The 24,168-nt window shown below is 46.5% G+C and overlaps 1 protein-coding gene across 4 annotated transcripts in view; it reads left to right on the top strand.

Moving 5' to 3' along the window:
* SYT17 (synaptotagmin 17) overlaps positions 1-24,168 on the top strand; it is a 75,523-nt gene that overhangs the window by 48,127 nt on the left and 3,228 nt on the right. The gene's annotated exons all lie outside the window — the stretch shown is intronic.

Raw genomic sequence — 24,168 nt, forward strand, 5'->3', positions numbered from 1 at the left:
TCTCATCACTAAGATTGCAAATGCTCTGTGCTCCAAGACTCCTCTGAAGCAGGTTGGTTCTGGGTTTTCTTAGGGCCTGTCACCCAGAGAGTCTGCATCCAATCAGGAGCTGCCTGCCCTAAGCAGGTATGACAGTCCTATCTGCAGCCGGTGATGGCTGCTGTCCACAGGTCCCACTGTCCCCAAGGTTTCGGGTCAAGCAGAAGACAATGATTGCACTGAATCTTTAAATGGTAGGGAGCAGGCAGTGGGAACTAAATTGAACCAAGGTAAGACCCAGGCATGGAATATTGATTTCCAAGTCCCTACTGAGAATAAATGACTGAGTGTTGCACATTTAGATTGGGAGGGGACCCCAGGGGGCATTGAGTGCCCAGAAGGGAAGCCCTGACACTTTTATATTTTACTGAAGATTTTATGACAAAAGTATTACATGCTTGTCACAGTGAATGACACAACCAAAAGGTTTGTTTGGACGGAGAATCAGAAGAGTAGAGGGGTTAAATGTGGGGGCTGTAGGGCCAGGGCCTTGGTCTGGGCTCTGTAGCCTTGAGCAAGATCTGTATGCTTACATTTTCTCATCTGTAAAATGGGTATAACCACACAAGGACGTCTTGAAGAATTGTTATTTGGATAAGATGAAAAGAAGACAATCTGTGTTGGGCACTGTGCCTAGTATACAGCAAGCACTTAGTAACTGTGAACTATTATTAAAAGGCAGTGTTAGTCTCTTCTTCATCCCCCCTCCATTCCCTTCTCCCTGAACTCACCACCTCAATGTCTTGGTATGCATCATTTCACACTTTTTTTTCAAGATTTTATTTATTTATTCATGAGAGACACACAGAAAGAGGCAGAGACACAGGCAGAGGTAAAAGCAGGCTCCCCATGAGGAGCCTGATGCAGGACTCGATCCCAGGACCCCAGGATCACGACCTGAGCCAAAGGTAGACGCTCAACCGTTGAGCATCTGATTTCACACTTCTTTCCTCATTTCACACACACTGCTAATTTCACACTTCCTCATTCCCACAAACATCATCCACATACAGAAGATTCAGCTCTTTTAAGAAGTTATTCATTAATTCAGGAAGTGCGTATGAAGCACTTTCTGTTTCCAGGTGCTCGGAATATAGCAGTGAACAAATCAGACCTCCAGTTTGGGGAGCTTTTCAGACCATTCTGTGGACCCCACTCTCAAACTTACTTTTGTTTCATTAACAAATGAATGTGTCCAGTCCCTCCAGGGTGATGCAGATGTGAATGGACCTAGCTCTTTAATAGTTGCTCTATATACCATCCCCTGGTGATGTGATACCGTGATAAAGGCAGAGGTTACACATGGTGGGGGTAGGGGAGGGTGCGGGGAGGTAAGGGGTATGTGATGGAGCTTAAGATAATGTGATAAGAACTCTGGAGCACCTTCCGAGAGAAATACCCTAAACAATAAGAAGTTTTGCCTTCCATTGAGAGGTTGTTTAGAACCCCTTGAATCCCATATGTGAACCCCATCAGGCCAAAGCCTCAAACTGGGGCAGTATCCCTGCCCCCCATACATCTCTCATTCAACCCACTACGTTTCAGGTAGCAGTCTTCACCAGGCAAGGCCCCTGCTCTCCATTTGTGGAACGCAAGCTTCTCTTGTTTAACTGTTGGGGTTTTGTGCCCCTAGCTCAGGGGTGCCTCTTGTCAGGTTAAAGCCCATTGAAAATATACATTTTGTTTATTTATTTGGGAGAAAGAAGATAAGTGGGAAGCGGTGGAAGGAGAGGGAGAAGCAGGTTCCCTGCTGAGCAGGGAGCTCCATATGGGGCTTGATCCAGGGACACCAGGATCAGGACCTGAGCCCAAGGCAGACGCTGAACTAATTGAGCCACCCAGGCGCCCCCGTGTATATGTATTTTTGCATCCTAGATATTTCTAGTGCTCAGTCAGGGTTCAGAACCATAGCTATGAGTGGAAATCCCAGCTGGGATGACATTTTACATGAAGGGTCCTGCCTGCAGTTACAAAAGAAGTGCGGTTTGAGCTGGTGTCTCTCTAGGCGAAGCTGCAATGGTGCCGAATTAGAATCCATGATGTTCTAACTTGCTTTATTTATCAGCTAGGGGAAAGAGCTGTCGCCTCCAAGCTAAGGATCTGAAACCTAGCCTATTAGCTTGTTTCCAAACACTTCATAACAGAAGTAAGGTTGAGCTGCACTTGGAGCGTTTGCCGAGAATCCTGGTAAAAGCCTGTAATTAGCTGGCGGGCCGGGCTTTCTGAGCAGTTCCGTTCCTGTGTGGGATGAGGGTTCTTCTGCAATTTTCAATCAGGTGGTTTTCTGCAGCTGAAGTTGAAAAAAAGAGGGAAAATTGCTTCTCAACTTGTGAGAGTGACATGCGGCCCAGAGGCCTTCCAGAAAAGTAATGTGGAATTGGCCACTGAGGTTAGTGGGCTATTATTAGAAGTGGGGGAAGAAAAAAAAGAAAGAAATACAGCTTGATGATGGCTTTTCAAGAAAATTAAAAAAAGAATCACCATGTGATCCAGCAATTCCCCTTCTGGGTATATCCCCAGTGGAATGGAAAGCGGGACTCAAACAGACATCCGTGCACCCGTGCTCGTAAGTGGCACTATTCCCAGTAGCAAAAAAGGTGGAAGTAGCCCAGCGTCCATTGATAGAAGAATAAATGGATAAAGAAAATGTGATCTATTCATTCAGTGCACTGTTACACAGCCTTCAGGAGAGGGAAATGGTCACATGCTACCACATGGATGAACCTTGAATATATTCTGTGAGGTGACATAAACCAGATATAAAAGGTCAAATACTGTGGAATTCCATTTATTTATTTAAAAAAAATTTTAAGATTTTATTTATTCATTTGAGAGAGAGTGAGTACGAGCGAGTGGGGAAGAGCAGCAGGGAGGACAGGGAGAAAGAATCAGAAGTGCATTCTGCATTGGGCGGGGAGCCTGATGCGGGGCTCGATCCCATGACCCTGAGATCACGCCAGGGCTGAAACTAAGAGTCGGCCGCTCAACTGACTGTGCCCCCCAGGTATATGGGGTATCTCGCGTAGACAAATTGATGGAGACAGAACAGAGGCAGCCTCTGATGGCAGGGGCGGGAGCAGGTAAGGGTCAGCTCCCTGAGGCGGGAGCTGACCAAACATCAGTCTCCATGGATTGAATTTTTTTTTTCAAGCACCCACTATGTGCTGTGTATTCAATAGAGATCCAGACATTCATGACCCGTGTTCTCATGGCATTTACATCTAGCAGGAGGACAGTTGGACATTAGACTAAATGCCACACCAATCATGATGCAACTGTGAATTGGTCTGAGGATTATGAAGGAGCAAAGCGAGGTATGTTGCAAGTGCCCGACCCTGTCTGGAAAGCGAGAAGGTGATACGTGAGCTGGGCGCAGAGGCCTGGAGGGAGTGAGGAGAGACCGGGCAGGCCTCCAGCCCAGAAGGGAAGCTAAGGTTGGGGAGAGAAATTGAGGCCAACCCCCTACTTCACCCTGGGAGCTAACGAGCTAACAGGGGTCAGCATGGAGGACCCATGCTCGGCCATCCCGCTGTCCTGTTAGAATTTCTCAAGGCAGCTGCTGCAGGAATTGCCCTGGGCACGGGCTCAGTGATAACCAGCCTCTGGCAGCCTCCCAGCACCCAAGAAGAGAAACCAGGGCAATGACCAGTGACTGACATTCCTAGCTTTTTGCCAACCCTTAATGCGTCTAGCTAGGGCTAGAGAGCGTGGCACCTTCATCCTTAACATCTCCCAGGGATTTGTTAAAATGCAGATTCTGATTCAGTTGGTCTGGGCTGTGGCTTAGGATTGTCTTTCTGATGGCACCCCAGTGAGGCCAGTGCTGTGGGTCTACAGACCACGCTTTGGGGAGCAGATACACAGAAGCCCCTGGACATGCGTCTGGGGGAGTGATAGTGCATGCACATCAGAAGGAATCAGACTCGAGCAGTGATCCTTCCCCCTGCATATCAATTAGACTTCTAACCCCATCAGTCATTGGTGTGATGTTGGGACTTTAAAAAAAAAAAATCCCGATTCCCAGGCCCCAGGCCAGAGCAGCTGAATCAGCCAGGGCATCTGCATTTGGGGACAGGGGTGTGTTTTTCACAGCTCTCCAGTTGGCTCTCTCGCACAGCCTGGGTTGGCAGCATTTGCCCACACTGTTCTGCCTCCCTCCCCACTCCGATGTCTGCTTGGAGGCCTCCCAGGCCTCTCTGTTGAGAGTGAGTTCCAAGGCACCTGGTCTGCTTCCATAATTGCTTGGCTTTCTGCAGCTACAGCATCAAATTGGTTAATTGAATCTGCTGGTGAGATGAGGCGGGTGGGGAGGCGTGGCACAGGAGGAGAGGGGAGGATGGAGCAGCGCTGCCACCCACTTGCCTGGGGAGGCCTCAGGGCCGAATGGGCACCAGAGGACACGCTGTGAAAGCGTTGGGGTTCAGGAAGCAGGACAGTGGAGACGCTGAGGGTTTCCAGCAGAGGAGAGATGAGGAAGCCAGTCTGAGAGGGGCATAGCCATTCTGCAAGAGCCAGAAAGTCCCTTGAGATGGATGGAGAGATGCTGTGGGTTTGCACTGTTCCCCAGCATCTGGCCTCACATCCTCCCTGTAGCCTGCCCACAGCCTCTGTCTTCTCTCCTGCCCGACTTATGGGGGCCCCAGGCCCAGCTCTGCCTGCTAGAGAAATGGTTGCATGGCTACTCAGAGCATGGGTTGGAGCGAGATACAGTTTTTGGTTCACATGTCACCTTTACTGCTCAGCAAGCATGTGTGATCGTGAGCAAACAACTTCTCTTTCCTGTAGCTCAATTTCCTCCTCTTCCAACCTTCCAACCTCAGGACATAATATAAAGAGCTTTAGACAGCGCCTTGTACATAGTTAGTGCTCAGTAAATACCAAATGTGATGATGATGGTGATGATGTTGTTGTTGATGGACCTTGCCACAGAAGAGCAGACCCTGGAATTATTCACACTTGAGTTTGAATCTTGGCCCTGCTGTTAGCTCCTTGGCCCTGCTGTGTGACTCCAAGCAGATGGCTCTACCTCTCTGGGTCCTGGACTTTGTCTAGTGTGAAATGCAGCAAATCATTCCTATTATGAGCATTAAAGGCAAATCAACACATGGACCTGTCCATCCTAGAGCTAGCCACTCGGAAAATCATGCCTGTTGTTTTTAAGAGTTATGCTGGCACTTTTGAGGTGACGAACTCGGCCCAGCTGCCTCTGGTCGCCTCCCGACCAGGGCCCTCACCTAATCGTCATCACCCCAAAGCTGCCAGCTGGTGCAGTGTCCAGGAGGCAGGGATTGACACTAAAGCTGTGCCAGCTCAGCCACAGAACCAGACCGATTTGCGTTCCCCACAGTGCCCTGGGGTTGGTGGTGCATGGGAGGAGCTGGCAATAGGTGCTTGGCTCCAGATCCAGACTCGGTCACAGGAAGTAAGTGGCAGAGGGAGGAGATGAACGCCTCCACTTTCTAGGCAGAAAGTAATCAGAAAGTGGGCCCCTGGGAGCCAGAGCATAGGGAATATTGCAGAGAGAGAACAGTGCCCAGAAGGAAGCCCGTCAACTTATATGTGAACTGGGCTCACCCCTGAGCTACACACAAGTGGGTATGACCCTAACCAGTATACAAGAGACTTTGAGAACTGAACTGTGGTGTAGACTACGGCCCAGGTCTGTAGCGGGCTCCCGAAGACACAAATGAGGAACAGATATGAAGAGCACTGCAGAGACTTTAGAGATGAACTGACTTTGGCATAACAGCACACGGAAGGCAGCTCAGAACATGTGGGCTGAACCGAACCTGGTCAGTTGCTCAGCACAGCTAAAAAAAAAATCAATATAATTAGTAGGATTCAAACAAGACCTAGAGTCTCATGACATAATATTCAAAACGTCCTGGATACAACCCAGAATAACCTGATTCACAAAGAACCAGCAAAGCCTGGCAAATTCTCAGAGGAAATATAATCAGCAGACACCAACCACAGGATGACCCAGATGTTGGGGTGATCACACAAAGACTTTAAAGCAGTTGCTATGAACCATGCTCCAAGAAGGAAGGGTGAATCCTCTTGAAAAGAATGGTAAGACAGAGAATATTGCAGATTAGTAGAGAAACAGAAGATAGAAGATAGAACCAGGTGAAAAACTTCGAACAGAAAAGTACAGTAACAAATCAGATGGACTGGATGGACTCTCTAGCAGAATGTAGATGATCGAGGAAAGAGTGAACGAACCCATAGATGAAGAGCATTTATGTACTGCAAACGACAGAATAAAAAGATTGGGGGAAAGGAGAACAGAAGGGGGAAAAAGAGAACAATGGAGCCTAATATTGATGCCACATGAATCCCAAAGAGAGGAGAGAAGAGAAGCAGTAGATAGCATTAGGATGGCAGTGGGGGGGGTGGGGGGGTGGGAATCCCTGGGTGGCTCAGTGGTTTAGCGTCTGCCTTTGGCCCAGGGCGTGATCCTGGAGTCCCTGGATCGAGTCCCATGTCGGGCTCCCGGCATGGAGCCTGCTTCTCCCTCCTCCTGTGTCTCTGCCTCTCTCTCTCTCTATGTCTAGCATAAATAAATAAAAATCTTAAAAAAAAAAAAAAAAAAAAGGATGGCAGTGGTGACTTCCCTCCAGGGGTCCCATGAGTTCCTTACCAGGTTCCCCGAACACCGGCTCAGCTGAACCATGACTGTCCTCCCCTTTGTGGAAAGCGTTAACCCGTCTCGAGGAGGCGGTATCGCACTGTGGGTCAAGTCAGCCAGACCTAGCTTCAGACTCTGACTGTGGGCTTGTGGCTTTGCCTCCATGAGCCCCAGTTTCCTTGACTGAACTGTGGGGACATTGCACTTACATTTATCTGAACCCCCTGTGTGTTCGTTAATTGCATTTCATCTTTCACTTAACATATAAGGTGTGATCTGCTCTATGGCCATTTTTCATGGGGAGAAATGCTAGGGAGACCGAAGTTCAAAGAAGGGAATGGCAGTGAGTGAAGCCAGTTGCAAAATCTGAGGGACTGGTCCCCACAGGGCTGCCCTCACTTCGGACCAGCTGGCGAGAAATTCACAGTCCCTGTGACCTTGCAGGTTCAGTAATTAATGAGAATCACTCATAGGATTCAGGAAGGTGCTACTTATATAAGCACAGTTTTGTGATGGCAAAACACATTTTATTTTACAAAATAAAATCAGCCCAGGGATGAGACACACGGGGCAGAGTCCAGAAGAGGTCCAGATGCAGGGCTTCCAGTCATTTTGTACCCATGGAGTCATGGACGGTGTTGCCTCTTCCCAGTCACTAAGTGTGCAGTATGCACAGAGTATTGCCAATGAGGGGAGCTTACTGATGTTTGGCGTCCAGAGCTTTTACTGGGGCTCGATCCTGTACTCTCTGGTAGGTAACTCCAGTCTCCAGTGTCTCCTGGAGGTCCAGCTAATACCTCTAAGGAACCCCAAAGCTCTCACCGTAAGTCACACCATCTGTGGCCAGAGCTCTTAGGCAAGCAAAGACACCTGCAGGATAGTCCAGAAGCGTAGAGATGACCTCCCAGGAGCCAAGAGCGTAGACCAAGATCTCTCTTTGGAGAAGAGGAATTCTTCACTACACAGGAAGTAACTCGTCACTTGTGCCAAGTCCTCCAGCTGGTGAGCAGCCAGGCCAGGCTTCCAACCCAAGTTGTTTGGTTCCGGAGTCTCCCTCACTCTTAGCCACTACACTTCAATGAGCATATGAATCTCCTGGGGATCTTGTTAAAGTGTGGATTATTCTGAGTCAGTAAGTCTGAGAGAGACCCAGGCATCTGTATTTCCAGTAAGTTCTGGTAACACTGATGCTGGTCTGAAGACCATACTTTGAATAACAAGAAGACACTTCATCACTTCATCTGTTCTCCCATGTTACCCCTGTATGTCCAGAGCACAGAAGGCAGAGTGAGTTTGGAACAGCAGCAGGGCAGGCCCAGTAAAACCTGCAGGATTAGAAGCTCATGTTTGTTTGTTTGTTTGAGTGCATTGAGAAGCCTTTGGAGGGTTTTGACCAGGGAAGTGCTATGGTGATGTTTTATTATTATTATTATTATTATTTTATTATTATTGTATTATTCTAGGGGCACCTGGGTGGCTCAGTGGTTGAGCGTCTGCCTTCGGCTCAGGGCAGTGAGCCCAGAGTCCTGGGATCTAGTCCCACATAGGGCTCCTGCATGGAGCCTGCTTCGCCTCCCTCTGCCTATGTCTCTGCCTCTCTCTCTGTGTCTCTTGTGAATAAAAAATAAATAAATAAAAAATCTTAAAAAAAAAAAGAAGTTTCACTCCATCTGTTGAATGGAGAATAGGATCGTCAGAAGACAAGAGGGCGAGCCAGGAGACCATGTGGGAGGCTACAGTGCTGGTCTGCAGGAAAGGAGATGGTGACTTGGACCAGGGAGGTGGTGGAAGGGTTTCAAAGAAGTAAACTCAGTGGGATGTAATGTAAGAGGCAGAGTCAACAGAAAGTGCTCATGGATTAGATGTAAAGGACAATTGTCTATCTTGGCAAGCAGCCTAACTCTCCTGAATGAAGTTTTCCTTGCCTGTAGGTTTCAGGCCCCCAACTCTTAGGATGTTGTGGGGATAAAAGGAAATGGTGTATGTAATGTGCTTAGCCCAGCGCTCAGCCCTTAGTGAGGGCTCAGTGGATTGAGGCATTGAGCCCCAGTGTGGGCGGAGGTGGTGCTCCAGCCAAGCAGTCAGGAGATGGAAGCAGACACCTGCCACCCTGGGGCTCTCCTGGCAGAGCACAGAGGCCGCAATGGCACCCCCAACCTCTCCTTTCCTCCAGAGAGCTCCTTGAAGCTGCCAAAGTCCATCCACCCAGGCGGGAAAACTTGGCTGGATCTTAAACATTCATTTTGGGTTCCGGTGGCAGCCTTTAAAGACCAAGCCAGCTGCCAGGACTCCTGGGGAGTTTTACTCCATTTGCATGGCTGTCTCATGATTTGGTGCCTTTGGATGGAGCCTCATTCCAGGCAAATCCCCACGGGGGAAACCATCAGGGTGCCGGGAATTTATCCAACCAAAGTGTCCCTGCAGAGCCCCTGGCTAGGAGTGGGAAAGGGGAGCTGGTGAAGGCTAGGTTCAGTTTGCCTGTGCTTTCCTACTGGCGAGAAGCAGCCCAGGCCACCACCTGGTAGCTGCGAGATGAGGCCTGGCAAGGAGGATAAATCAGAAACCGAGAATATCCTTTCCGGACAGCCCTTCTGTCCCTTGCCCCAACCCCGAGCTGCCAGTCAGCAGGAGAAGGCTTAACCTTTAAAAGCCCAGGGACTGCGGAGCACAGGCTGAGTGTCACTCCTCTCCCTGCATCTCAGGGAAACATTGTGAAAATAGCTTTGGCTTAGACGTCAGAGAGCCAGGTCCGAAGAGCTTGGTTGCTGAAGCATCTCAAGCAGGACCTTTGCGTCTCGTTGAGCCTCCATTTTCTGTCGGATGCATTTAAGGTCTACCTTGAGGGGACCCATTCTGTTTTGGACAGAGACAGTAGACAAATACACAGCACTCCCTCTAAGCCAGGGGCTGCTCCGTGTGTATTGTGTGAATTAACTCATTTAGCTTTCATAGCAGCACTGTGATGTAGGAATTACCATCATTTTGTGAACAGGGAAACTGAGGCCATGCTAGCAGAAGTAGTGTGCCCAAGGTCCTGGGGTCAGGATTCAAAGTCAGGTCATCTGGGTCTAGAATCTGGGCTCTCGGTCATGGAGTTACACAGGTTCAAATATTTATCAAGCCCCTACTATGTTGAGGTGTTGTGCCTGGTTGCTGGAGAAATAGCAGAAAGGCAGAAATAATTAATCCTTCCCTGACGCTAGTATGCTAGTTGGGGCAAGACAAATCAACACCTAAAAAATAATAGAATATGGGGACAGGGGCTGGAGCATCACTTTAAACTGGGTAATACAAGCTGAGAAAGGGCCGGCTGTGCAAAGATGGAGGAGAGGAGCATCTAGGCAGAGGAATGGGCAAGTGCAAAGGCCCTGGGGCCAGAATGAGCAAGGAGGCACAAGTGGCCAGAGCCTAGTTAATGCTGTAAATGAAACACACATGAGGTCAGAGCAACAAGTAGGGGTCACGGTAAGCTCAGATGACAAGTCTTTATTGAACACCTACTGTGTGCCTGAGACTGTTAGGCAGCGGGGAAACCAGTGAACACAACAGATGTGGCTTCTGCCTTCACGAAGGAGTGAGATGACATGCGTGCAGGGATACTTAGCACATAGCAGATGCTCAGTGGGTGTGATTTTCTCTTTCCCTGTGTGTAAGTTGATGTGAAAATGCTCCCCTGGGTTTCTGCCTAACTCCCAACCCCCCACATTAAAGTAGGATGTAGTTGGCTTATAATGGCAATCATTTCTAGAGACGGGCTGGGCAAGGGCATTATTCGCCCACGAACAGGTGGGTGAAGGATGAGCAGAGTGAGCTGAAGGGGTCGGCCTTCCCTCTCTGTCCGGGAGCTAATGCCAGGCAAGGTAGGGTCTTTGGGGCTTGACTCACAGCCACTCTCTTTGTGATCCTCAGTCCCGGAGTGGGCCTGGGAAGAGTGTCCACTGGCTCAGTGTCAAAGTTCTCATGATGTGATTGCTTTTAGGTCTTACTCTGTTTAATTTGATCAGGGCTGGAGAAGCAGAGGAGAGGCAGCCTATGGGTGATTCATGGGTGGGATCCTCTTCCATTCCTGTTCAGGCCTCTCAGTAATGTCTTTGGTAAGGAGGGGCCAGGACACTTAGAAGATGCATGGACAACCGTGTGATAACGTGAGGGTCCCCATCCTTACTACAGGAAGTTTCCCTAAAGCCCAGTGTGGCACTAAGGCGTTTGAGGACTACGGCAAATCATTCTTTCCCAGGTTATTGAGCATGACTCAGAAAAGAAGGCACAAGAGGCAAAAAGAGAAGGGCAGAAATTCAATGGTCACTCTTTCCACTTTAGTAAGAGGCAGGCTTCATTAAGGCTTATTAGTAAGTCCCAGGCACATTCCCAGGACTCTCTCAGTTGATCCTCAACAACTAAACAAGGGAGGTAGTAGGGTTATGCCCATTTTACAGAGGAGGAAACCGAAGCTCAGGGAGCTCAGGTGACTTGCTAAAAGTTACTGTATTAGCTAAGGTCAGGTAAGGCTGTGGTAGTAGGTCAGCCACACTGGTTTGTGGTTTGCCACAGAAGAAGCTTATCTCTTGCTTGCACACTGGTGTTTGTGGGTCCTTTCATGAGCTGCCTTCCATGCAAGGATTCAGCGATCCAGGCCCCTTCCGTTTTGTGGCTCTGCTACCTTCTCAGGCCTTGGAGGGTTTCACCTCCAGCTGGTGGTTAGGGGAGGGGAAGAGAGAGAGAGATGAGGATTGTGTGGGAAGCTTTAATAGACCAGGTCTGGAAGTTCTACCTGTCCCTTCCACTTCGACTCAGACCGTATTGGCTACAGCTCCCTCTACAGGGGAGGCCAGGATTGTAGTCCAGCTGCTTGTCCAGGAAGAAGAGGCTTTGGTGACCTCACAGCCATCTCGGCCACAGACACCCAAGGGTGCAAATGAAAGCCAGCCTGGGCCATGGACAAGCTTGCTGTGCTGCCTTCCTAAGCACCTGTTGCCTCTGAGTTCACCGTGAGCGTCCGCACTGGGGAATCCCACCTCACTGAACGCCAGGCTCGAGGAATTCAAGCTAACGAGAGTGGTCCTCGTAGTGATTTCGCCACACTCCTTTTGGCTGGCAAGCACAGTGTACCTGCTGATGTAGAAGAATAGTTAGACCGGCGGTTTTCAGCTGGGCTGATTTTGTCCCCCAGCAGATGGTTGGCAGTGTCTGGAAGCGTTTTTGGTTGACACAACTCCAGGGGTGCTGTCGGCATCCAGTGGGTGGAGGTCAGGGATGCTGCTCACACCCCACAGTGCATGGACAGCGCCCCCCTGGGATGGTGACACCCTGAGCTAGAGCAAGGAGGTCTGCTGGTCTTGGAGTTTGCGGGGTGGGGGTAGTGAACTCTGTGAAGGGCAGGTTGGCGCCAGCTCAGAGCCAGTCTGCTCCAGTTATGCGCCTATTTGAGGCATGTTTATTCTCCTTATGGCATTTTAACCTCTCTTCATTTCTAGTGGTTTTTCTTTGGCTGCCTGAGTGTGAAGAATTCAGGAGCAGAAACTTGAGTCAATTTGTGCTCATCTGTACAGATTTTTCAAATGGCTTCCCTGCTTCCACCCATAAAAATTTGGGCAGACAGAAGCATCCTGCTCAGCAAACAAGCCCCTTTCCCAGGTGATGTGACCTGCACAGATGGGGCGCAGCCTGGCTCCACAGGAGAGAAGCAGAATATTTTAAAATCTGGGCTCTATTCCTCCCTACCTTGTGGTTTATGGGTGCATGTCACCTGCATGTGGTGACACAAAGGGTTTATAAGGGTAAAGGAATTCTCATGGCTTTTCAGTGTTGTTATTAGAAAGGATATATATACACACATACACATATATACATATATATGTGTATATATAGTACAACCATATAGGAGAGAGTAGAATGAAAAAGTAAAAGTCCCTAATTCTCCCTACTTAAAGGTAATTTACTTTTAACAAGGCTTCTTTCTAGGAATATATGCACGGATGTGTATGTAAGTGTGTGCATGTACGTATGTGTATACATGGTAGGTGTACACGAATGTGTGTGTGTATCTCCATCCGCTACCTCTAGTATCCAGAATATATATACTTTCCTGTAACTTGCTCTTTTCACATAATACATCTTGGACATCTTTTCATACTGGCATATTTTATATGTGTATATGAGAGCCAGGCACTGTGGATACAATAATGAACAAATTAGACCACAATTCTGGTTTCATCAGATGACGACTTGAACGTGGGAAGACAGGTAGTAAACAAAGCGAGTAACTGTATGATGCCATGTAGAGATGATGTTCAGTGCTAAGGAGTAAACAGAATGAAGGAAGGAGAACAGGGAGGAGTAGGGTGAGGATTGCGGTTTTTTCCAAGGTGGCCAGGAAGGGCCTCACGGAGAAGGTGACATTTGAGCCGAGTTGTGAAGGAGATTGGAGGTGTGCCATGTGGACGTGGATGTAGGAAGAGCATTGTAGCCAAAAAGAATACCAAGTGCAAAAGCCCTTACACGGAGAAATAGCAAGGAGATCAGTGTGGCTAATGTGGAGTGCAGATTCCCCCTAATTGGTTTTTTTTTTTTAAGATTTTATTTACTTATTCATGAGAGACACAGAGAGAGAGGTAGAAACATAGGCAGAGGGAGAAGTAGGCTCCATGCAGGGAGCCTGACGCGGGACTCGATCTCAGGACTCCAGGATCACGTCCTGGGCCAAAGGCGGATGCTAAACCACTGAGCCACCCAGGCGTCCCATCCCTCTAATTATTTTTAATGACCACATGATGTTTCATTAACTCCAGGAGTTGAAGAATTTACTTAATTAGTCCCCTGTTGGTAACATTGGGATTCATTCCAGGGTTTTTTGCAGTTAGGAACATTATTGGAGTGGTCACCCTCAACATGTCTCCCTGGATGTGTCCAGATGTACTATGAGCTGAAAACCCAGCAGTGGGTTTGCTCAGTCAAAGCATATGTGTTTGTCCATTTGGATAGCTATTGTCAAAATTTACAGTCCAGGGATGCCAGGGTGGCTCAGTCAGTTAAGCATCCAACTCTTGATTTTGGCTCAGGCCACGATTCCTGGGGTCCTGGGATCGAGCCCCACATTGGGCCCCCTGCTCAACAGAGAGTCTGCTTCTCCCTTTGCCCCTCCGCCTGCTCATGCTCACACTCTATTTCTCTCTCTCTCTCAATCTCAAATAAAAAAATAAAATCTTAAAAAAAAGAACTCCAGAAACTTAGTAATAAGACAAACACTCCACAATCCAATAAAAAGTGGGCAAAGATTTGAACAGACGCACTTCATGAAAAGACACAGCAATGACAAAGAAGCGCCTGAAAAGATTCTGTGCTTCATTAGTCATCAGAAATGCAAAGTAAAACCACAGTAAGATCCACTGCACGCCCACTGGTATAACTAAGTTTATTTATTTATTCTAAAGATTTTATTTATTTATTCATGAGACGCACAGATTGAGAGGAAGAGACACAGGCAGAGGGAGAAGCAGGCTCCCTGCAGGGAGCCCCATGCAGGACTTGATCCCAGGACCCCAGGATCACGACGTTAGCCAAAGGCAGATGCTTGACCAGCTGAGCCACTCAGGTGCCCCTTGATTTGAATATTTTGTTTGCTGTTGTGATTAGAGAGCATCAGGGTGCCAGACCCTTCTGTTCAGGCCCAGGCCAGTGTTTCTGGCCACGTGTCATCTGGTTATTGTGGTCATTGGGATAACCTGGCCGGAGGACCCACCAGGAGGTCCTCGATATCTCTCCAGATAGGGCAGCCTGGTTCACTCCTGTGTCCCCCACGATTTACCAGGCTCCCTTCTGCTCTGGGATCCAACAACCCTGTGGCCAGCCTGTGAACAGGGTAGCCACACAGACCTAGAAGCTGATATTTCTGTGGCATAAAAAAAAAAAAACAGATTAATGAGGGCACCTGGCTGGCCCAGTCAGAAGAGCAAGTGACTCTTGATCTCAGGGTGGTGAGTTCAAGCCCCACGTTGGGCATGGAGCCTGCTTTTTAAAAAAGAGGAAGAAGCAAGTTAACAGCTATGAAAGTAAAACAGTTGAATTTGTGTGTTTATTTTTTATTATCTCGACATTTCATTGAAAACCTTTAAAAAAAATATTGGAAGAATTATCCAGTCAACACCCCTATTCCCAACCATCTAGATTTTACAATGAATATTTTGCTGTTTGCTTTATCACACATCTACCCATCTCTCCATATTTCAGTTTATATTTTTTTCATGTATTTCGAGATCAGTTGCAAACAGCAACCCCATTCGTTTGTTTTTTAAAGTTGACTTTTTGTTGAAGTTTAACATACAGAAAAGCATTACATGGGCTTGATACATAGGTTGGGGGGTTGGGATGGGCTGAAAGGTCCAGCCCTTAAATCCTGCCCTGGTCTTTCTGGCAACCCACCCCCACCCTGAAACTATCTGGAAACTACCTCATGAGTATACAAGAAGACACTCATCGATTGAAGATTCCATGGGTCTTAGAAGTTCTTGTGTCATGAACCAGGGACTAGGACCAAATATTATAACAAAAGTTGCTCCCATCACCCCTATCACATAGGAAATTACAAGGGTTTTAGGAGCTTTGTGTCAGGAAGTAGGGGCAGAGACCCAATATATATATTTTTATTATGTCACTTTCATGGCCATCCATTTACATGTTGTCTGTGGCTGCTTTCTGCTACAATGGCAGAGGAGTTGGGACAGAGACTAGAGATGGCCCTTGAAGCCTAAAATATTTACTGTCTGGCTCTTTATGGTTAAAGTCCACCTACCTTTGCACTAAAGTAACACCTCTGGGCTCTCTTATATTCATTTTATTATTTGATTTATTCTCTGTTGTCTTGTATTTACTCCTCCCAGGGAAGAATTGACTTACCTGTCTGGGAACCTGGTGAGTTTTCATGTGGAGGTCCACGGTCCTCTGCTGGATAGGATTAAGGTAGTAGAGATCTCCCAGCCCTCCTCTCCTGTGTGGGACCTTCCTGCCCACAACGGGTAGCATTCTCTGTAGCTCCTTCAGTGAGCCTGCTGATCATGCTTGACCCTGCCGCGACAAGGCCTGCTCTGTGTTTGGGTCAGAGAAGTTTATTTATTTATTTATTTTTAAATGTTATTTAAATTCATTTATTAACATATAGTGTATCATTAGTTTCAGAGGTAGAGGTCAGTAATTCATCAGTCTTATATAACACCCAGTGCCCATTCCATCAAATGCCCTCCTTAATGCCTATCACCCAGTTACCGGGTCTCCCTACCCCTACCCCTCCAGCAACCCTCAGCTTGCTTCCTGTAATTAAGAGTCTCTTATGGTTGGTCTCCCTCTCTGATTTCATCTTGTTTTATTTTTTCTTCTCTTTTTCTATGATCCTCTGTTTTGTTTCTTAAATCCACGTATGAGTGAGATCATATGATAATGGTCTTTCTCTGAATGACTTATGTCACTTAGCATAACACCCTGTAGTTCCATCCATGTCATTGCAAATGGCAAGATTTCAATTTGTTGATGGCTGGGTAGTATTCCATTGTGTGTGTGTGTGTGTGTGTGTGTGTGTGTGTGTGTGTACCACATCTTCTTTATCCATTCATCTGTTGATGAATATCTGGGCTCTTTCTGTAGTTTGGTTCTTGTGGACATTGCTGCTATAAACATTGGGGTACATAGGCCCCTTTGGATCACTACATTTGTATTTTGGGGGTGAATCCCTAGTAGTACAATTGCTGGGTCATATGGTAGCTCTATTTTCAACTTTCTGAGGAACTTCCATACTGTTTTCCAGTAGTCAGATAAGTTTAATTCCAGAAGAACAAATAGTGGGGTCAGGCCACTTTCTACAATCCAGCCAAGATACCAATCCAACTGATACTTTGTTCTACATCTAACACAGTATATCTAACCTGACCCCATGAGAAGCACCTGGGAAGCATTTGAAAAACACTGGCATCCAGTCCCCTACCCCAAACCAGTCAACAGAATCTCTTGGGCTGAGGTCTGGGCACTGGTATTTTTTAAAAGCCTTGCGAGTGATTCACATGTTTGTGGTATTTCTCCTTTATTTTCTCAATTATTTCTCGATTGTTTTAGAAGATGGAGAAGGGAAGATTTGATTAATTGTCCCCCTGAAGCTTCAACAGGTGTCTTGCAAGTAGCTCTGAAGCCAGTTTGTAGCGAACATTTCCCCCAGAGCAATGCCAGCATCTCAGAGACAAGTGTACAAGGATGATCCTCTTTCAGATATATAAATTTTGGTTGTTCATGTAAAAACAAGCACATTACGTTACCGTCACACTTTTAAATGCTTCCTCCTAGACGGTGTGATTCAGCTCTGAAAGTGATTCTTCAATCCATATGTCATCTTTATAAACGCAGGCTCCACATGGCTCAGTTTCCACACAGAAGAGTAAAGAAATGGTCCAGCAGTGGTCCAAATGAATTTCAAAAGGAACTTTGATTTTTTTTTAAGATTTATTTTTTTTTTTCTTAGAGAGAGAGAGAGAGAGAGAGGATGAGAGGGGCAGAGGGAGAGGGAGAGAGTCTCTAGCAGACTCCACACTGAGCATGGAGCCCGACTTGGAGCTTGATCCCATGACTCTGAGATCACAACCTGAGCCAAAGACTCTTGGCTATACCAAGCCGGTCTTTGACCAGCTATACCACCCAGGCACCCCAAAAGGAATTTCAATCTTGACTCCTGTGTCTTGAGGAAGCAGGAAGAGACCTAATCTAAAGCCACAGTGACAGGTCTCAGAGGCCTCTTTCTCTACTCTCCAATTTGTGCAGTGGATTAATGAGGGAAAACCCCAGGTCACATGCTTTCCCTTTAAGTCAGGGTTCCTGAGCCTCAGTCCACGTGGACAGTTTGAGCCAGGAGATTCTTGGTTGTGAGGCTATCCCAAGTATGGTAGGAAGTTTAGCCACATCCACTCCCTAGTGGTGACAATTCAGACATCTCCTGACATTGGCATATTTGGGGAGCAAAATGGGCCCAGCTGAGAACCCCTGCATTAAAGAAATTGAACAACTCCCATTAAACCAGTATTTCCTGTAGACCTGGCCAAAAGGGGCCTCTGCCTGGGGCCTTATGCTTTCAGTGGGGCGAGAGGTGTGGAGGCAAGTGCAAGGAGTCGAGGTCACATGCCCACCACATGCCCAGGGCTCTCTCTAGGCATCTTCAGGAAAGCGAGCCATGATGGTAGTATGTGACCTCTAGCCCCAAGAGGTAATAATAGGCTGATCTTGTAAATCAACACGTGGATAAAATCATTTAGTGCAATCAAGAATCCATATAATGAGGGCTGACACATTAATAAGTACTATATAAGTTTTAGATGCTAGTATTATATTTTTCAGATCAGTCCCCTGTACACGTAAGACAGCTTCCTTGTCCACTGTCCACCTGAAGGAGCGTCCATTCTCATGTTGGAAGCAAACCTGACCCTGCTGGACTCTAGGGGGATGATGGGAAGGTCTCCCACATGGCACTTTTGTGAGGGGTTTTTGAGGCACGTTGTGACTCTTGATGCTTCTTGCCTTACAGGCCAGCTTGAGGACCTAACTCAAATGCGTACGTGCACTGTATTTCTACTCCGAGTCTTGTTTTTGTCATATAGCAGAGTCAGTGGAATGGGGAATGGGTGAGACTTTCTGAGGCAAGAGAAGGAAAAATGTTGCTGGACTGAGTGTCCATCCCAACTGTGCCACATGCCAGCTCTATGACCTTGGGCGCTCAGCCTCCTAACCCCTGTGAGTGAGCCTCTAATTCTCCATCTGCAAAAGGATATAAGTAGTACTTTCCCTAATAGGGCTGTGGTGTGGATTGAGTAAAAAAATATATATGAACTACTTTTCTCAGTGCCTAGTGTAGGGGACACAGGATTTGGTATTGCTGAGTTTTCATTTTATTTTTTTAAAGAGTGAGAGCGTGTGCATGTGCACATGAGCAAGGGGGGATGGTGGGGGAGGGGCAGAGGGAAAGGGAAAGAGAATCGTAAGCCGATTCCATGCCCACCACGGAGCCTGATCCCATAACCCTGAACTCATGACCTGAGCTTAAATCAAGAGTCGGACCCTTAACCAACTGAGCCACCCAGGTGCGCCCTGGTTTTGCTGATTTTTAATTATAATACTGTTATCTAAACTGCCATTTTGACCATTGGAAGAAGGAACATGGAAAAAAACATTCTGTCCGAGCAGCTGCTGTGAATCACAAAGTGAAACCTCACTCTTCTGTCATGGATGAAACTTCTTAGAACCAAAGAAATATCATAGTTGAAAAGAGTCTTAAAACCTACATTTACCCATCCATTGTATAAATGGAAAAACTGAGGCCCAGGTAAAGGATATAATTTACTTTGTTTGGAAGAAGCACCTGAAACAGCTTCTAGCTTTCAGAGAGGAAAAAAAAAAGAGCGAGAGCTATAGGTTGAGGAAGTTTTGCAAAAGCTGATGAGAGAGTGGGTACCATTGTTGGGGTGTGTCAGAGCTGATGTATGGGGACGCCTGGGTGGCTCAGCAGTGGAGCTCCTGCCTTTGGCTCAGGGCATGATACCAGAGTCCCGGGATCGAGTCCTACATCGTACTCTACATGGAGCCTGCTTCTCCCTTGCCTGTGTCTCTGCCTCTCTCTCTCTCTCTTTCATAAATAAATAAAATCTTTTTTAAAAAAAGCTCATGTATGGAGAGGAGGGGACAGGAGGGAAAGAGGACAAGGAGCTTGCTTTGGGGGCTCCTCTGAAGGTTGAGAGATGACTCCTGAACATCCAAAGTGTGGGGATCCCTCCACACTGAGGAATTAGGGAGGACTGGCAAACAGCCCAGGGTGGGTTTTGCTGGCTTCATGCATTGTTGTTTTTTTGTTTGTTTGTTTGTTTGTTTAGGGGATATTTGTTTGTTTTTTCAGAAATGGGGGAACAGCTTAACTCAGCACCCAAGAAGGTAGACTGTGGGGCCTCTGATGAGGTGGGGTTCTGACCATGACCTGGGGCACCCCTGCACTGTGTTGTCACCCTCAAAGTTGCATATGAGGGTATCACCTTGTGAACCAAACTTGCAGAAATGGGTTGCTGTCGAGATTTTTTTTTCCTTTTAATTTGCAGTGTTTATGACACCCACATGCTAAGTCATCCAGCTTCCCTTCCAGACCGGCTGCCTCTGCGAACTAAATTAGCAACCAAAAGAGTTTAGCTCTTGCGGGGAAGAACAGATTCATTTTCACAGCAAATATCAACATGTGAAAGCCTCAGACTGCCCCTGACTCACTCAGGGCACCTAGATTTTGACTGGAGCAGTGAGCAATTCCACCACACCCCCCCCCCCCCCCCCCCAGGCCTCCGAACCTCCCTGGGCCTCGGTCCCCCACCCCCGGCTATAAAGTGGGCCAGTGATAGCAAGTGCCTGAGAGCGTGGTTCTCCATGGAAAAGAGTTAGGTGATGCTGCTAGGGGATGTATGGCGATGCCTGGCAGTAACTTTGGGTTGTCACAACTGGAGAGAGGACTGCTAGTGGCGTCTGGTGTATCTAAATATCCTGTAGGGCTCCGAACAGCCCTACAACACAGAATGAACAGGCCCCACATGTCAGTAGTGCTAAAGGGGAGAAAGCTTATTCTAGAGGGTTGATACATAGATTTAGCAAGTTAATCCACGTGATATGCTTAGCCCTGGGCCATACATCATCTAGTAGGCACTTAATAAAGCAGTGTTAACTCTCCATGCTCCTCCAAAGCCCTGTCCCTGAGCCCAGTGGGTACCCCTCATCATGCTTTGTTTTGCCAAAGGGATTTCCCTCACCTAAATTGCCATGGTGATTGGTGCCACAGAAGCAGACAAATATGTTGGTAATTCTTTAGAGATAAGGTGAGCTTAAAATTCCAGAAAGTGGCATATGCTAGGTGTACCCGTGCCTCCCATTTGGCAGTGGAACTGGACTTTGGTGGCTTGCCTGTCTGCACAGAGGGCCATCCTCTGAGTCCATAGCATGGGCGCTTGAGATTTGTCGAGGCTAGGGAGATAACACAGTGTGACAGGTGAGAGAACACAGGGCAAGGTGGTGGCTCTGCTCCATGTGGGGGTAGGGGGCACCAAAGGGGTTTTGTGTAAGTGTATCTTCCACTGAATGAATCCCCTTCCCTTCAATGTTAAAAATCACTTTAAATTTTTAACTGTTTGGTGAGCTATTCACACTTACTTTGACCCATTAACCAAAGCACTGAGCTTTCTGACTGATTCAGTTACAACTATAAAAAATAAATGATCACACGGTGACTATACCTTAGCTCTTGTTTGCCCCTTCGCCAAATGGCCCCATTCTACTGGACTTCTTAAAGTTCTTGGGGTGCCTGGGTGGCTCAGTCGGCTAAGTGTCTGACTTGATTTTGGCTCAGGTCATGATCTCAGGATCAAGAGATCGAGCTGGGACAGGTTCCGCTCTCAGCGTAGATCTGCTTAAAATGGTCTCTCACTTTCCTCTGCCCATCCACCCACTTGCATACTATCTCTTGCTCCCTAAATAAATAAATAAGTAAAATCTTAAAAAAAAAAAAAAATAAAGTTCTTGTATCTGCTGGTAGTTAAAATCCGCTAAATTAAATTACTGCAGATGGGGGTGCCTGGATGGCTCCATCAGTTAAACATCTGACTTCGGCTCAGGTCATGATCTCAGGCTCCTGGAATCGAGCCCCACATTGGGCTCCCTTGCTCAGTGGGGAGTCTGCTCCTCCCTCTCCCACTGCCCCTCCCCCTGCTCATGATCTCTCTCTCTCTCTCTCAAATAAATAAATAAAATCTTGAAAAAAATTTTAAAATGAATTACTACAGATGGGGAACTCAGATGGCCAAGTTTATTGAGTATGTCTAAATCCATGAAGAGTGAATAGGTTCTTAGAGAAAATGTGAGGAGTTCTCTCCATGGGTTTTGTGCATGGACTCTGAATCTATTCTGACTGTTGTGATGCCTTTGTGCTATTCTAGATTGTATAGGTCATTGGGAAATTGCTTCCAGATAACTAGGGCACATAGTCCAGTAATATACTGGGGACTGCAGTAGAATGAGTCCCCCATAACAACCAGCAGTGATATTTGGGGATGCCTTACAACAAAATTTCTGATTGGGATTGTTTCTAAAGAGAGAGAAAGTAGGGATCTAGTTATGAAGAATTGACTTCCTTCACAGGATATTTGCTGCAAATACTTCAAGTTTTATCATCAACTAGCTCAGTGACTTGATTTCCTTAGCTGTAAAATGGAGGGGTCGGGGTATCTGGCCCCTATCTGGATTCTGTAGGTATTCAGTCCTAATTCCCTGTTTCTCTAACAACACACTCCCTAGAATTTACAGTGATAGCAAATCTTGATATTCTCTGAGGCAACTTTTATAATAGAAGTCATTAGTTTTATTCAGCTTTGGCTTATTATAATTTGCATTTTAAATGTTCGATTTTTAAAAGACTGTCAAGATTGCCATAACTTTACCAAGTGATTTGCAAGTGCCAAAGCCTGCCAATTAACTCAGATGGTCACAGCAGCAACTGCTTCCCATCAGAAAGGCTGAATCATTTAGGAGCTCCTACCTTTCGAGGGCCAAGTGATTCACCAAGCCAAGTAACTTTGCAAATTGGGATAAGGAGCGTAGGATATTAGACTTCCTTTTAGTCTTCTTTCCCTTCTGGCGATTTAGATGTGGATTCTCTAATGGCAACTTGTTTTTTTTTCTTTTGTTTTCTTTCCAAAACAATATGTACTTACAAGAAGTGCAAACTATACTTATATAATACAGAAAGCAGAAAGTTCCCTGTTTCCGCTCCCTGGAGAGAGCCACTCTTAACAGTTTGGTGAAATTCCTCCAGATTGTTTTCTATTCTATATATTAACATTTTTTTTTAAACAAAAAGAGATTATGTTTACATATACTATTTTGCAACTTGCTTTTGTCTCCTAGCAATATGTCTTGGAGATTTTTCTATTTCATATATATAGGTCTATCCCATTTTACAGCGACATTGGTTTCCATGGCATTATTACATCAGAAATGATTTAATTAGTCTCTGCCAGTCTGTCTGGATCCTTCCCAAAGCTGATCCTAAGACAATGACTTGGGTTCAAGTAGGCTACTAAGGAGATGACCCTTACTAAGAAAGGGAAGCAAGCCAGTCGGGGACATTTGATGAATCCAGTAACTGCAGCTTGGAAGGTCCCCAAGACCATCAGTGTCAGTGATTCCCTGGAAGGACTCACAGACTTACCAAAGCCATTATACTCATGGTTATAGTTTATTACAGAAAAAGGAAACGGACCACAATCAGCAAAGGAAAGAAGCACAGAGGGCAAAGTCCAGGAGAGACCAGACACGAATTTCTGGTTGCCCTCTCCCCAGTAGAGTTGTATGTCCCAAGAAGGATGTATGGAGACACACTTGAAGGGTAACCAGTCAGGGAAGTTCACACAAGCCTTGGTGTCTGGGATATTGATCAGGGGATCAGTCCCATAGGCATCCAAGTGGCTGACGCTAGTCTCCAGCCCCTGCAGAGGTCAAGCTGCTATTGAGTGGCCCAAGGATTCCACCATAAGTCATAGTTAGCATAGACTGGTGTGGCCCCAGCCAAGGGCTCTGGGTGCTCAGGAGCTGTGGGCAGCCTCTAGGATGGGCTAAGGGAGTAAACAGGGCACTCCAGCCTCAGATATACTTCTTCATGGACATTTTTTGTTATTTACATTTTTTATTCTCCCAATGTTCTAGAGCAGAAGTCAGCAAGCTTTTCCATAAGGGGCCAGATAGGAAATACTTTCAGCTTTATGGGCTGCGCAGTCTCTCTTAAAGCTACTCAACTCTGCTGCTGTAGTGTAATAGCAGCTGTAGACATTGTGTAAACAAATGGGTTTGAGAAGGTTCCAATAAAACTTTATTTACAAAAAAAACAGCAGGCAAGATTTGGCAGGCTCTAATACCCAGATATTATCCAATATCTAATATCCAGAGAGCATTCTTGAAGTATATCTTTGTCCATTTGTGCAGATAATTCTGTGGGATAAATTCTTAGAAATAGAATTGCTAGATCACAAGTTATTTCAAGTAGATACTGTGAAACTTTCCCCAAAATTGAACCAGCTTCCTCTTTCACCAACAATACCTGAGAATGTTTGAGATTTCCTTTCTTAAAAACCTTTTCCCAGGGAAAACCTACAGTCATTTACTTGGATGTTTTTTTTTTAATTCTTGAGCTTTGGAGAGGCAGCGGAAGATAGAGTATTTTGCCCTCAAGGAAGAAACCCAAATAAAGCCTGAAATGGCCTCCTGATAGTGTCTTGCTTTATCAAGGCCCACATAGAAGGAGACTCTGGTAATTTGCTTTTGTTTGGTGAGATAAAACCTTACACTGCCTACTAGGCGTGGTTAGTGGTGGTTCGGGTGTGGTTCCTAAGTGTTACCATTTCAAAAAAAAACTTCAAATACTCCTTAGTAATGTCCTTTATTAAGCAAAGATTCCTGTC

The sequence above is a fragment of the Canis lupus genome, chromosome 6 (assembly GCF_003254725.2).
Source record: "Canis lupus dingo isolate Sandy chromosome 6, ASM325472v2, whole genome shotgun sequence".
NCBI classification, from domain to species: Eukaryota; Metazoa; Chordata; class Mammalia; order Carnivora; family Canidae; genus Canis; species Canis lupus.